The following is a 17,560-nucleotide window of genomic DNA, read 5'->3' on the forward strand; positions in this document are numbered from 1 at the left end:
CCCATTACCAAGTCAATACCAACTAACCAAAACATGCTCAAGAAGCACGTACTACATGTAACCAATCACATTCCATTGATCCAAACATGCCGGAAGTGTCCAACAGATAGTCTCTTCTACCGGTAACCAAAACTTGTCTGCCTGTAGCCAACCATATTAGCTAGTGTTGAGATCAATGACAAAACATCAATGCAACACATAATCAATTCATCCAATAATGCCAACATATGTAGAAATTTTTTGATGACACCTTCCTGTTTGGCTAGTCGTCTGTTATAGAAGCAAAAGAATGGAAACACCTGTTGGAGGATTACGCCCTTGCCTCAGGACAACTTATCAATTATAATAAGAGAAAAATTTATTTTTTCAACACTGATAGAAATCTCCAAGGTAAACTTATGCAAATCCTTGGATGTTGTGTTGCCGATCTTCCTGATTCCTACTTGTGTATTTCCCTCACGATTAAGGAGGTCACCCCCCAATTCTGGGAGTCTATCTTAGAAAGAATGCAAAAGAAACTTGCTGGCTGGACTATAAAAACTCTGAGTAGTGTTGGTAAACTCCAGCTTCTGTCGGCCTCTCTTCAAGGTGTCCCGGTCTATTTTCTTTCACTATTTAAGATATCCATTGCTATGGCTGAGAAACTTGAGAAAATCCAAAGAAGTTTTCTGTGGACGGGGATGGAGGAAAAGTCCAGACTCATCTTAGTCAATTGGGAGGTGGTGTGCAAACCTAAGTACATGGGAGGCCTAGGGATCAGAAAATTTTTGGACCTGAACAAGGCTTTACTGACTAAAATTGGTTGGAATCTTATGAAGGACAAAGATGTCTGGTGCAAGATTATGCGGGCAAAGTATTTTAATCACACCCCCTCGTCTTCCCTTCTATCTTCTAATGAGCTTCCACCTGGTTCTAAGATATGGAACAACATTGTCAAAAGTAAGAAGCTGCTTAAACAGGGCCTAAAATGACAGGTGGGCAATGGTGAGAAAATTAGATTCTGGGAGGACAACTCGATTGGCGATAGACCCCTGGCCTCTTCCTGCTTCAGTTGCCTCATGGGAACTCTCAAGGACTTGTTGGGTCTTCTTGTGATGAATTACATATCTCCCTCTCATTGTTGGTTGAGGCTTGTTGAAGGTCTGGGAGATAATACTCATTGGGGCCATTTGGTGGGAGAGTTACAATCTTTTCTTGAGGAGGTCAGGATCCCCCGATTCCCTCATGTTGATAAGTTTGTTTGGGCTATGAATCCCTCAGGGTCTTTTAGTGTAAAGTCGACCTACAATCTCCTGTTCACCCCTATGAATGACTGCTACAACTAGAGAGAAGTTTATAATTCTCTTCTTATCCCTAAAATAAACTTCTTCTGGTGGACAGCTCTGCATGGGAAGATCCTAACTATTAATATCCTTAAAAGGAGAGGCTTCCTATTAGCCAATCGGTGTGTTCTGTGTAATTGTGCTGAGGGAAGCATAAATCATATATTTATCCATTGCCCCTTTGCTTCTATGATCTGGCACAAAGTTTTACAAAAATTTAGTATTGTGTGCACCTTCTTGGAAGAATTGCAACAGTTTATCAGCAATTGGAAGTGCCCCTCTACCCACCCTCCGATTAGATAGTTTTGGAAAATCATCCCTCCCCATATCTGTTGGCATATCTGGAAGGAAAGTAACAACCAAATCTTTCATGAGACTAATAACTCTGTTGACACGGTGGTTGGCATAATAGAAAAGATCCTCAGGGAGAACGCTTTGGTTTGCAAATGGAAAAAACTGCAAACTGCCCCTCTGGTGATGGATTGCAATTGGATTAGGACATGGAATCTTCTTGACAAATTCCTCCAATATGACAACTCAAAAAAAATGGAGAGGCTTAACACTCGATGGTCAGCCCCACCCCCCTCATGGCTCAAACTTAACTTTGATGGTGCCGCTCGCAGTGGAGTTGCGACGAGAGGTGGAATTATAAGGGATAGCTTGGGCAACTTGATTCTGGCCTATGTGGGGAATTTTGGCTCTGCCTCGAGTAATATGGTTGAAGCCCTAACACTCTTTTGGGGGATTAAATTGGCTCTTGATATTAATGCTAAAATATTGATCATTGAAGGGGACTCTAAGCTGATTATTGAGGTGGCTAAGGGAGTTTTAGGGATTAGTTGGATGATTAGCAACATAATCAAGGACATATGGTAAATGATAGTTTGGCTTGAGGAATTTCAAATTCAACACATTTATAGAGAGGGAAATTTGGTCTAGCTGCGGCAGGCCTTGAGATGAAAGGTATGAGGTGCTGGAGATACCTAGATTCACTTTTTGACAAACAAAAGTCCCTAATCGGGAGAGACCAAAATTTCTCTACTAGCCAATGATTTGTTGTGTCCTTTTTTACGAGTGGATGTTTTGGCCTGTCTGGGATGTCAAGCTGTAGGAGGGAAATTCAAATTTGAATTGGGCGGGCTATGCCAAGATGGCTTTAGGTGATCCCCATTTTCTCCACCGCACTGGTCCGGCGATGATGTGTCCGACCACCGATAATTGTGTTACCGAAGGATTGTAGCATCAACTTTTAATCATTAAATTGATAGACCATAGAAAGTACATCACTTATTGCTATAAATGGAACGTAATATTTCTCCATAATAAAGATCTTTGCAAGTTGGCAGACGAATTAAGAGGTGTCCTTTCACATGCTTACTAGAGTTGGCGGATGCATGCCTTGGGAAACACCATAAAAGATAATTATTGCAGCTCTCACCACACTTTGGCTAAATTTTTGTCGATTATTCTTTTCTTTTGCTCTAGTTTTTCCTTCTGCATAACCATTTCTAGTTTCGCGTTGCTTACCAACTTCACTATGGAGGAAGCTGTTATGGGGGGGGGGGGGGATTTAGTCCGGGTCGAGCTAGATATTATTGACAACTACTTCTGCAATGACCCATGTGTTTGGATGTATGCCAAGGAAGGGGGCATTATCTCGTTCATGGAAGTCATGACTAGGTTTGACGAAAACCTCTCCATGCAATTTGTCAAGAGATGGAATGACAGGAGAGTTGTTATGGGGGATATTTCTTTTGAAATCAATGAAGACGTCATCGCCCAAGCTACGGGTCTTTCAATTGAGGGAAGGAAGTGGAAGAAAACCAACAAGGTCATGGATGAGACCAGTATGAATAGATTCTACAAAAAGGGTGAGGAACCTGTAGACATATAAAAATGACCATATTCCTAAATGAATATTTTATGTTCATTTCTCTATTTAATTAAATCCAATTTAATTGAATAACCCACATTCCTCTATTTAATTAAGTAAATTACTCAATTAAATTCACTATACCATTTAATAGGATAAATTCATTTTATTCAATTAAATCCCCAATCCACTTTTTAAAAAAATTAAAATTTAATTAAAATGGTTATCCTAAATTAAATAAATCTAATATATTTAATTACAACCAAATTGAATTAAATTCAATTAAAACCTATTTTCCCTCACCCACTTGCAAAATCCTACACCTCCCACTTGCATCCTAACCCTCTTTCTAACCTCTTCTAGATTCTTCTAAACCTAATTAATTAACCCAAACCCATCCATTATCCCTTTTCCCTAAATTTGAGGATGTCACTTCTCAAATTTGGAGTAAAGTCTTTAAAATGCATTAAAGCCTTTATCCATTCAACAAGCACCCCCAAATTTGGAAGGACTCTTACAAAGTTATCCCCAAAGTCTTCATAACCATTAATGGTTAACTCAAACCCTCTTACATGGTTAAAGAATTTCCATAAAATCAACCTCCATCTAACCCAAGGGTCTCATCAAGCATTTATTGCTTTGACCATGGTTATCCTTAAACCTTTGCACAAGAGTTTATCCTTTGGGTAAAAGCTTTATCCAATGGATAACCTTAGCTTAACCTTAACCCTTAACCCCTAGGGTAACCATGAGGTCTTCTCAAGCATTTAATGCTTCTTACACCTCCTCTCAACCAACCTTATGTTGACAATTGTCACCATTTCATTGGTGCCAATTACAAACATGGATTCCCAACTTTCAAACTTGGCCCTTGATTGCCTCTTTCAATCCTGACCATCCATTGCCCTATTTTTGCTATAAATAAAGCTCTCATTCCTCCATTTTTCAAATCCAAGTCTTTAGCATCACACTTATACTTAAATCTATTCAAGCTTTCATATCTCATTTTATGCTCATCATTTAGCTTCTCTTTTAAATAGGAATTAATCTAAATATGCTAATTTAGAGTAGGTTCCTTATCATTTAGCTTAAATCATGAACTAATATAGTATGCTAGGATAGTATTGTTTACTAATCTTGTCATCTTATAACTAGTTTATTGCATTTGTAGCATCATGCATAGCTTAGGATGCATCTCATATTAAAATCAACAAAAGTATCCCTCGTTCTTGCATTTGCCATCCCTAAACCATTTTGCTCAGTGATCTGAGAGCAAAAACAAATTTTTGAGGGACCATGTAAGATAGAGAACCATGGAACCATCCTTGGGAAGCTGAGCCATACCTCATGACTCCATAGCTTGCACCAAGAAATCCTGTGGGTGTGTGAGCAAGGCTCCATTGAGCTCCATTTTTCACATATTGAGTTCTATTGGCCCGCTTTTCTCGCATACATTTCTGGCGCCCACCGTGGGGCATTACCCCATATATCAAATTGGTTTTCAAATATAACCACTTTTGTAGGTCCGCGAGAAACGAGAATTAGCGCATAGGAATCATTCCCTAGTGCATCTGGTCAACAGCCTAGCGCATCCAGTTCACTGTTCAACGCGTTGGGTCCATCATCTAGCGCGTCAAGTCTGTTTATTAGCGCATCAGAATACTAAATTTTTCCTATAGGTCTCGGCGCGGGAGAAAAATAGAGTAGCGCTTTCAAAACACAGAGTAGCGCATCCGGAAAATAGTGTAGCGCATCACAAATTTCTTTTAGTGCATCACGGATATATTGTAGCACGTACAGTTTGTTCTGTAGCGCATCAAAAATAGATGGAAATCAAAAATTTAAAATCTGTAACCGAGATTAAAAAAGTAGACTCATTGAAGTCCACCAACCGTCTAACATTTTCCACTTGTTTTCTTGCAAGATTCTAACAAATTTGTTGCAGATGGGAGCTTAATTTTAAAAAAAAATATATTAAGATAGTTAGGATTTTCACTAACTTAGTTAAATTAGTTTAAATTTTTGAACTTCTTTTATTCTTAAAATTGAACTCACTTGTTTCCTTTGGGCTATAAAAAGAACCACAAATTAGAACATTTCTTGCTTTCATAGGAGAAAACCTATTTTTGGGCTTTAAAAAGAACCATACAAACCTTCCTTTTTTGCAAAAATGATTATAAAAAGAACCTCACCATCCTTTGGTGTATAAAAGGATTCATTTTCAAATTTTTTTTGCAAAGGAAAGAACCTCACCTAAAATTTTTGTTGCAATCAAAGAGGGAAGTTATTCCCCTTTTGTTTACCGATTTTTCTTTTGTTGACCAAATTGAACCTTTTGCTTTGTTGACTTGATTATTTCCTTAGATTAAATAATCACTGATTTGGGGAAATAAAATTAACACCATTTTTGGAGCAACATCTCCCAATAGAAGTTAGCAAATCATTTATCTTGAAAGGCTAAAAAGAAAAATTGTTTGCCTTGTCTCGAAAGTGGAAGGAATATGCTCTCCCCTTAACTGGGTGAACAAAAATCCAGACCACTCTTAAAGCTTTCTTTACTTCAAACAAATAAAATTCTTTAGCAGGCCTGCCTTCCCGAGGAGTTGGAATCAACTCTTAAAGCCATTTATGGCCTGTGTGAAGGGAACGACCTAAGTGGGAAACGACTTTGACGCCAAGTGTTCCAACCCACTATAATCAAAAGTGGAAAGTGACAAAAGTCCTTTTCAATGGTTGCGCGTGGCGATTAGCCTTCCCCCAGTATCCTCAAGATACGTAAAGCCTTTGTTCTAAAGGTTGGGAAGCCTCCTGAGGGAGTTTATCACTGACGGCTGAACAGGAAGCCTGATTACAAACCATAGAAATAGAAACCTTGAATCGAGTCAGTAACCAGACATTTATAACATCATAGTGTAAGGGTGGGGAAGAATCCGCCCCCAAGATCATTCACCATATATCTCCCAAGATAAATACTCAATTGTGAAGTAATTCACTTTGAGTTAATTTCTGGCAAAAGGCAAAAAAACGGACGCCCTCTAGGGGGTGACACGGCTATTTGAGCTGACGAAGTATCGAGACTAGTGGGCTATGATGTTATTTATGACCTTTGAATAAAGAGTCTTTCTGAAGTGTATTATTTGTATCCAAACCTGTTAAAACACTGGGGATTTGAACACATCCTCGTAGAACATACACTTTTTGTTAGATTAGGCAAAAATGGTTGTCTTTTTTGTGCTGTGCTTGCATTTACTACTTCAGAAAATCGTCCATCAAGACTGAAAAACTCACAATCAAATCCAAAAATTACAAAGAAACCAACCAAAGGAAAAATCAGGACAATTTAGCACGTGGGAACAACTTCTTAGCACGTAGGGTACTTTTGCTAGCACATCCAAGCATCAAGTTAGTGCGTTTGGTCAAAAAAGTAGCATTTTATCCAAAATTCCAAAACAGTGTTAAACAATTAGCGCAGTGGGAAAATAGCCTAGCGAGTTGAAGCATCAGCTTAGCGCATGGAAGCCAAACTTTAGCATGTAGGGTTTAACAATTAGCGCGTCATAGACCCATACTAGCGCATAGCTTTTCATAATAGGCAGAAAACAAAATTTTAACAGTCGAAACTTTAGCGTGTGGCTGGGGGCAACCTAGCGCGTGTGGTCATCCTTTAGCGCGTGAAGTAAATCTAGTAGCACATCTTGTCTCTATTTTAGTGCGTGACCAAAAATAGAAAGACAGGGGGCAAAATAGTGAGGAATTTTGAAAATTTGGAAAACATCTTCAGAAGCCTCTTTTCATCGGCATCATTTTTCATCAAAACAGAGTAGCGAAAACAAAGCTTTAAAAGCTATTTCTTGAGCAAAGTTTGTGTCAAAACAAACGTTGTAAAAATCCGAAACTGATCACATGGTAAAACATATCTATCCTATCAAAATCCGGAAACATCATCACAAGTATCAAAAGGATCCTTTATCATCTCACGGATTTCATCTCAAAAACACTTGTTTAAAAACCTCAGGTTGTCAAATCAAGTTTCCATATGGGGAGACTTTTATCCATATCATTTGACACACTTTGTCGTGAAGGGGCATCTAAACCTTCACTTTGATAAGAGTAAAACTTGAATTTTCAAAACAAGATCAACTAAATCCAAAACAAATCAAAGGAAACCATTGATCACTTATGCATGACTAATCCCCATATTCTGAGAAGAAAGAATCTTTATCGTAACATCACGTTGAAGAAACAACAACCTAGTTTTTCCAAATTCATCAAGAGAAACAAGTTTTTATACATCAAACGTCAACTCTTCAAATCTCATCGAGTATTCCTTCATCACATCAAACGTTATATCCAAAACAAATCCAACGAATTTGACAAAGAGCCTTGAAAGACTAAGGCATATTGTCAAAAATCCGCTTTTAATTAAATCATAAACCGTGGAGGAAGGATCAATCCGGTATTCTTGCCCGACGAGTGTATCACTTATAACACACCCCGACCTGAACCACCAACCCCTGAGCAACATATCGAAGAGGATTTTGTCCCCTTCGTCACTAAAAGTTTCTACTAAAATGCCTGTTACTCGCTCTCAACAAAACCAACAAAGCGAGGCACAAGCAGAGTCCAGTATGAATCGAAGGTTGTCAAATCCTTTTGAAGGTCCACACCTGGAGGATACCAAAATTTTTGAAGAGCTTCTTCAGGAATGTCAGGAAAGCACTTCATTCCAAAAGCTTGTAGAAAGGCTCATGGAAAATGACAAATAAAAATATTTGCTCATGCTCACAAGCAAAGGAGTAAAACTCTCTGGAAACCTTGATGTAGATGTGTTTAGAATGCGACCTCAACGTTATGAATATCAAGAATGACAACGGGAAAGGGAAGCACGCGGCCCTGAACAAGATATCCCTGATCAAAACATGCCAGAACAACATACACCAAGACAAAACATCTCGGATCAAAACATACCAGAGCAACATACACCAAGACAATACATTCCTGAGAAAAACATACCGTTCCATACACCGTTTCAACCCAGGGTCAATACAAGGGAAGAACCTTTCCTTCAGCAAAACAATGCGCCTTTGGTTGCCCTTACTCAACAAATGCAAATGTTACAAAGACAAATGCAAGACATGCAACAAGGGACAACAGTGTGGTACTCATTAAACGAAATCTATCCTTATCCTTTTGACAAAAGATTGCACATGATCCCTTTTCCTCCAAACTTAGACGTGCCTAAATTTGACAAATACGATGGAAAAAGTGATCCCCATGATCATGTCAAAGAATTCTGTACCATGAGTCTTGAATTTGCTCATGATGACACCTATCTGATGAGGTTATTCCCAAGAAGCTTGGGAGGGAAAACAATGGAATGGTTATCCAAAATTACACCGCCTATCAGATCGTTTAATGAATTGGTTAACAAGTTCATAACACAATATTCCTATAACATTCAACATGCTATAACCATGCTAGACGTCTGCAACACCAAACAAAAGAATAACGAAACATTCATGATATTCCTTCAACACTGGCAACGTATGGTATCACGATATCCTTGAGATATTCCTGAAAAGGAGAAAATGGAAATCTTCATCGACAACTTGAATGGTGAGATGAGTTACAGGCTCAAACTCCAATGCATACCGTCTTTCACTAAATTGATTGAAAATAGCATTCAAGTAGAGGAAGCATGTGTCAAAAAGGGAATGCTCAAATTCTTCAAAGAAGGAACAAATTCATCAAACTACAATAACCAAAACAACAACAACTTGGACAAGTCTCGATTCTGGACTCGAAACAAAAACAAAGGCAACAATGAATCGCATGATCCAAAATTTAAGCAACCAGTGCTCGCATTATCTAGAAATCCTCAGGCTACGAAAAATCCTAAAGGTGCTAATCCAAACGCTAACACATATGCACCAAACACCAATCAAGGACAACCCAACACAAACAACACCAATGATACTTAAAACAAAACCACAAATCAAGGACATAATAACAATTCATGTGACAACACTAACAATTTCCAAAAGCGTGTCTTCACACCACTGGGACAATCACTAGAATCAGCATTCAGAGAGCTTCTAGCAAACAAGATTATCTCTTTGCCTACAATCAGCAACTACGAACCCCAAATCAAACCACCTTGGTGGAATGATTCGCACTATTGTGATTTTCATTGTAACAAAGGTCATCGAATGAACGATTGCATGAGATTGAAAAACATTTTTCAAGACATGATTGATCGGGGTGACTTAACGGTAGATGGTCTCAAAACAAATGGTGACCACGAAGCCTTTAAAAATCCTCTTCCAAATTACAACAAAGATGGAGCTTCAACCTCAAATGATACACGTGGAGCTCGTATCAACCACATCTACAATAACACCATCAATCACATATCAGCTGAAGACCATCAAGTAAACGTCATCACAATCCAAAACCAGCATGATCATGAATCTGTCAATTTAACAACCCGAACTCAGAAATATGTCTTGAAAGGACATACCGTGCCTACAACCACTACACCAAAGATCCAATATGATTTATTCAGCCAACTACGCAAAACTCTGGCTCAGATATCTATATTAGAATTGCTGAAACTGTCGCCCAAACACAAAAACATATTGGAGCAAGCGCTATTATAAACAAATGTACCTCAAGATCTGGATGCAGACAAATTTCAAGCCATGGTCACTCATATGACAGGGCCTCATAATCTCACCTTCTCAGAGCATGATAATACTTCCTTGAGTCATCCGCATAACACTCCTCTCCATATTGAAGTCATCATTTATAAACACCGAGTAAAAATAGTCTTAATAGATGGAGGAGCTGGACTTAATATATGTACTTTAAAGCTTATCCGTGCATTAGGCTTCTCGGAGGAGTCTATTGATCCCCGTAAAAAGATTACCATAAAGGCCTATGATGATGAGGAAAGGTTAGTTAAAGGAACTGTCATTCAAGTTGGACCAGTGCAAAAGGATACTATGTGTCAGGTCTTAGACATAGACCTCACCTACAATATTTTATTAGGTCGACCCTGGATACATGAAATGCAAGCAGTACCTTCTACGTATCACCAGTGTGTCAAATTTCCTTATAACGGACAAGGGGTCTCTATATCTGGTGATCACAATCCATTTCAACATTTTAATGCAATGGGGGCAGCCCAGGACAGTTTGGTTCCTCATAATAGGGAAAAGCAGAGATCCTCAACATCAGATCTACAGAAGGAAAAGCCCGAATCATTATCTCGAGATTTCAAGCAGAAAATGCAAATCAAAGAACAAGGTATGGGAGAATACTCTTTGGAACCCATGTGCTTGGCCAAATTACCGACATCACCCAGATCTCATGGATTGCCCACTCCGTCGGCACATCAAGTAACTCAACCCATCACCAAATTTGATGGTACCTTCATCCAACTAGGCACTCTAGCACATGAATCAGAATATAAAGACATTCTTAGTTGGTTATACAAATATGAGGAAGAAGATAATAGAGTAGCTGCTCTGGACATAGTTCTGCCAACACACCTATATGGAAAGGGCTACTTAATCATGCAACAAATGGGATATGATGGTAAAGGACCTATTGGAAAATGCAAAGAAGGAGTCACTGAGCCCATAGATCTTCCTTCACAGCCCAGTAGAGACAAAATAGGATTGGGTTGTAAACTCACTTTCATATTAAGAAGGACACCGTGCATAACACCAAAACCTCAATGGAAAGCAAAGAAGAAGTATAAAGAAGAATCCTGGCAGGAAGCACTATTTGAGTCAGCAAAAACAATCTGCAAGGCACGTGAACATCAAGAACAGAAGCAACATCAGGAAAAGCTTCTAAGTCACAAAAAGGCCATATCTGCAGTCGTAGCTCATATTCAAACGTCAATATCTCAAGAACTAATAGTATCATCTCTTGATACCATTATTAATCCCCAAGGAGGCATAGTCTATGAACAAATACAGAAAGTAGAAGCAGGATCTGACACCGAATCAACAAAAACTATCAAACTGGTATCCATCATCAAAGATTTATTTTCACCCTACAACATACCTGTTTACAGCACTGATAGAATCTGGGATGATGCCTCAGAGACTGATTCCAATGAATATGAATGGGGTAGCTACTCAAATGCTACTGCAGATATCACTGATAATACTGGTACCATATCCCTTTCTCAAAAAGAACATAACGCAAAAGATAGACCTCTTGAATTTTGACCGCAGAATATCTATGACACCAAGGAAAGTGAACATAAACACTATGAACAAGTCTATACAGAAGATGATACCATCAAAGACCTCGACGAAATCCTTGGCTTCTTTACCAAAACCAATCACGATGAAACCTTTGTCTTGACACTTACACTAGCAGAACTTGATCCACCGAATGATTCCTTACCGCTTGTCTTTCCCGACCTCATTGACTGGGACGAACCCGAAATACATGATATACCAATTTTCCCAGACGATGAATCTATTATCCATTACCTATGTACCGTTAACCTAGAAACAGGCTCTACCAGTGAACGAGGTAACAATGTCTGCAAACTAGGGAGTGCCAAGTCTCTCAGTCGCAAAAATGAACCAAATAAAAGATCTGATGCTGAAAACCAGTCAATGGCAGCTCTAGATCACAAAAAAGTAAAAATAAAGGATGCATCTGAGGGTGAAAACCTTTTTAAGGCACCGAAAGATGGGAGACTTGACACTCTTCCAGAACACTTTCATGAGCGATCACCCATATTGATTGAGCCCACTCAATCAATCAACATTGGTACCACAGAAGCAGTAAAAAACATACACCTTGCAGAATCTCTGACAGAGGAGGAAAGATCGACATTTATTATTTTTTTTAAAGAAAAGCAAATTAACTTTGCTTGGTCATATGCCGATATCCCCAGAGTTGATCCACAATCATGCATCACAGGTGGCACTCATGGTCAAAGCTGAACTAAAGAAACTATTAGATGTCGGATTCATCTGACCCATCGACTATGCAGAATGGATCTCCAACATAGTGGCAGTATCAAAACCAGACGACAGTATCAGAATCTGCACTGATTTCAGAGATGTCAACAAAGCTTGTCCAAAAGACGACTTTCCTTTACCTAGCATCGACATGATTGTAGACCTCACAGCAGGCCATGCAATTCTCTCACTAATGGATGGTTTTTCCGGCTATAATCAGATCAGAATAGCCCCAAAAGATCAAAATAAAACAACGTTCACCTGTCCTTGGGGAACGTACTGTTGGAATGTTATGCCTTTTGGATTAAAGAATGCAAGAGCTACTTATCAAAGAGCAATGACAACAATCTTTCATGACATGATGCACACATTCATGGAAGACTATGTAGATGATCTGCTAGCTAAATCATTCACTAGAGTAGAACATTTCGACATCCTAACAAAAATCTTTGATCGATTGGAGAAATTCCAAGTTCGGCTCAACCCTAAGAAGTGTGTCTTCGGGGTTACATCAGGAAAGTTACTGGGCTACATTGTCTCAACTAAAGGTATTGAAGTGGATCCAGCAAAGGTACAAGCCATTATGGAAATGCCACCACCAAAGAATATCAGTCAACTCAGATCTCTACAAGGACGACTTCAATCAATCAGGTGATTCATCTCTCAACTAGCTGATAAAAGTCTACCATTCAATCATTTGCTCCATAAGAATATACCTTTCAGATGAGAGACCAAGTGTGTAGAATCTTTTTATCAAATCAAACAGTATCTGATGAACCCACCAGTTCTAGTACCACCGGTCGTAGGAAAGCCCCTTATTCTATACATTTCAACAACAGAAATATCACTGGGGGCACTGTTAGCACAAGAAGATCAACAAGGAAAGGAACAAGCCATCTACTACATCAGCAAGACATTAAATGGCTATGAACTCAACTACACATTCATTGAGAAGGCTTGTCTAATAGTAGTCTTTGCATCTCAAAAGTTCTGACATTATATGCTAGCACACACAATTAAGCTAGTAGCAAAAAATGATCCTCTCAAATATCTACTCAGCAAGGCAGCTCTTACTGGCAGATTGGCTAAATGGGTCATGATTCTTAGTGAATTTGACATCCAATACACAGAACGAAGAGCCATCAAAGGACAAGAAATTGCGGATCAACTAGCTGAAGCACTGCTACTAGGAAAGGAAACTATGGAGATTGAATTTCCGGACAAGGACGTTCTTGCTATTTCTACCATGCAATGGACCCTATACTTTGATGGATCCTACACCCAACATGGTTCAGGTGCTGGCATTCTTTTCATCACTCCTGAAGGACACACTATACCAAGATCATATAGGCTTATGTTCCCATGCACAAATAATATGGCTGAATATGAGGCATTGGTTATAGGCATCAAAATGGCCGTAGAATGGAAAATCACAGAGTTAATGGTCTATGGAGATTCACAACTAGTCGTCAATCAAATCAATAATGACTATCAGACAAAGGATGACAAGATACTACCCTACAAATGAATGATGGATGATTTCAAATAGTATTTTGTACACATCACCTTCGAGCAAATACCCAAGTTGAACAACAAAGCAACCGATGCCATGGCTACTATCGCTTTATTACTACAAATTCTAGAGCAACAGAGTCGTTATGATTTCCTGGTAGAGCAACTGTTCTCCCCAGCCTATGACCACTCTGAATCCCATGTTGTCTATGCCTTAACCAGTTCAGATTCACCTTTATATGGACCGATATATGATTATTTAAAGAACAACATCCTACCCATTGACCAATCCCGTAACCAGAAACGTAATTTTATCCGCCAAGCTGCCCGATATACTCTTACTACTGATACTTTATACCGTCGAGGTCTAGATGGTACTCTTCTTCGTTGCCTTGATCAAAATGAATATGATTCCGCTTTACACGAGCGTCACGAAGGTATTTGTGGAACACATTCAAGTGGGACTACTCTTGCTAAAATTCTTCTAAGGATGGGATACTACTGGCCTACAATGGAGAAAGATTCTTACCACTTCGCCAAGAAGTGTCCTAAATGTCAGATCCATGGGAATCTTATACATGCACCAGCACAGGAACTGCAGCCATTTACAACATCCTGGCCCTTTTGTCAGTGGGGACTAGACTTGGTCAGCAAAATTCATCCTTCATCTTCAAATGGACACAATTTCATTATAACTACAACAGAATACTTTACCAAGTGGATAGAAGCAGTCCCAATGACCACAGTAACTGGAAAGCAAATTGTGTCTTTTATCCTAAACTATCTGATCTGCAGATATGGTATTCCAAGTTCCATCATCACCGATAATGGACAACCATTAAAAAACCAAGATGTCTAAGAACTATGTGAACAATTCAAAATACAACATTGGTTCTCTACACCATACTACCCTCAGGGAAATGGTCAAGCAGAAACATCCAACAAAATAATACTGAAAATTCTCAAGAAAATAGTAAATGATGCAGGCAAAGACTGGCATATACAACTCAATCCAGCACTTTGGGCATACATAACCAACATCCGTACACCTACAGGAGCAACACCTTTCTCATTGGTCTATGGATCAGAAGCTATTTTACCACTGGAGATAGAAATTTTGTCTCTCAAAGTCTCTCTAAAAGGCTTAATCCCAGATGAAGAGTATCGGGTCAACGGACTGCAAGAACTAGAACTATTAGATGAAAGACGTTAGCGTGCTTACACTCATCTCAAAGCATATCAGCAACACGTGCAGAAGCTACAATCACAAGGTCATCCCTCGCAATTTCAAAGTTGGTGACCTAGTCCTTAAAGAAAATCCAAGAAATCAACAAGATCGAGAAAAGAAAGGGAAGTTTGAACCTAATTGGTTGGGTCCCTATGTCATCATATCAGTCTATAGATTAGGTGCCTATCAGCTCACAACCTCAGAAGGAGATGTGCTCGACGAACCAACCAACAACATTCATCTGAAGAAATACTACACTTGAGTAGTCTAATGCACAAAAAAAGCAAAAACAAGCAAAAAATAATAATAATAAATCAAAAAAATCAAGAAAAAGCAAATAAAAAGGTACAATAAAAGCAACTGGTGAAAACCTGGTAATAGGAACTATTGTGAAAGAATAGCTCCTTCATCTATATCTATAAACTTGTAGTAAAGTACTATCGGCCATCGCCCGACACTTAGCAAATATCCATTCAGGACATACTTAGCATAGTCACTATCCTAGTCTATCCATATATCCTTTTACCACATTCCACCATGGCTTGGTAATCACTGAACGTATCCACATCAAGAGGCACACTCAGCTAGGGGCAATAAATCGTCAACACTTGCAACACGTTCAAGACATCAAAACTATTTGTAAAACTCAGAAACATCACATCCAACGACCAAAAACTTCACTCCATCACAGAGTAAAACATTGGATCACTAAAACAAGAATCACAAACATGCTAAGATGGATGATTTTCTGAAGTACTAAATATTGCATTATCGCATAAAGTCTTGACTATTTTTGCATTTGAACTTTTTCAATTATTGGATTCTCTGCATTTTCTCACTAAATGCTTCAAAGCTAGAGATCATGAAGAAACTCCAATATTTTTTAGTCTTTTGTCTGGGAGGCGATCATTTGTACTGTGTAAATACTTGTCTCGAGATGTGATACATCGAATATTAAATCAAGTTATATCAACACTCATATTGGACACATTTTCAAAAACATGATCAAAGACATAGCAAATGGCAAAAATCCATCCCCCAGACAAAGCTGACCTTTTTCTATGAAATCTTTCACATCCAAAAATCATCTAAATCTTGCAAAACCTGATCCATGTGCTAATTAAACTTGGTTGTGTGCTAAAATACACCCATGTGCGAATTAAACTTGGCTGTGCGCTAAAATACACCCAAGCGCTACCTTGTTTTCTCCACACGCTATTATGTCTACCCTATGCGCTAGACTAGCTCTATGCGCTATTCTTTTTCCTCCATGCGCCACCCAACCTACCCTAGGCGCTAAAACCGATTTATGCGCTAACCTATCCCATGTTGGCGCTACCTATTTGACCCTATGCGCTAGGTCTAACCTATGTGCTAAATCATCCTACCCATGTGACCCCTTGTGGACCCTATGCGCTAGGTTTGACCTATGCGCTACCCTTTTAACCTGACACGCTACCCTATGTTCATCATGTGCTAACCTGAGACCATGTGCTAGCCTAAAATTTTTATGCGCTACCCTATTCATTTTCGGACGCTACCCTAAATTTATACCCTATGCGCTACCTAATTTATCGTATGCGCTAAACTACGACTTCTATATGCTAAACTGTTAAAACCAAATTTCAAAAATAAAAAATGAACCAAAAATGATCAAATTCAAAATAAAAAAGGCTCAAAAACGTTGACTTACTGGTGGTCCGTATGTGGTAGGTCTCCGATGCCTCCGAATGCACTCGAATCGATGCGTGGAATAAGGAATAGGCATTTTGTCTTCTCTCCAAAAGTCTCTTTCTCCAAAGTCAACAAGCACAAATGAAACAAATCAAAGCACTTTTTCCTTTTTATAGGAGAAAAATGAAATTAGGGTTAGGGCAATGAGCATGTAATTTGCTCGTGGTCTTCCTCCTACCCTAAAAACACGTCAATTATGAGAAGATGAATCAATTTCAACGTTTCACCTAGCCAAAATCTTGTGCCGCAAACACAAATTATCAAATCAAATCAGATTTTTCAAAATTTTGATTCATCTCCCGAGGGGGCATTATCACCATCGTTTATCAAATCTGGTGCAACACACATCAAATCTGGGGCATAACATAAAAATCATAAACAACATCGATCATAAAATCACAACGACGCATCATTTTCTTTGAAATAACATGTCCACACACGTCACTTCAAAGAGGGGCAGAATGTAGACGTATAAAAATGACCATATTCCTAAATGAATATTTTATGTTCATTTCTCTATTTAATTAAATCTAATTTAATTGAATAACACACATTCCTCTATTTAATTAAGTAAATTACTCAATTAAATTCACTATACCATTTAATAGGATAAATTCATTTTATTCAATTAAATCCCCTATCCACTTTTTAATCAAATTCAAATTTAATTAAAATGGTTATCCTAAATTAAATAAATCTAATTTATTTAATTACAACCAAATTGAATTAAATTCAATTAAAACATATTTTCCCTCACCCACTTGCAAAATCCTACACCTCCCACTTGCATCCTAACCCTCTTTCTAACCTCTTCTAGATTCTTCTAAACCTAATTAATTAACCCAAACCCATCCATTATCTTTTTTCCCTAAATTTGAGGAGGTCACTTCTCAAATTT

Source organism: Cryptomeria japonica, chromosome 6 (assembly GCF_030272615.1).
Source record: "Cryptomeria japonica chromosome 6, Sugi_1.0, whole genome shotgun sequence".
NCBI classification, from domain to species: Eukaryota; Viridiplantae; Streptophyta; class Pinopsida; order Cupressales; family Cupressaceae; genus Cryptomeria; species Cryptomeria japonica.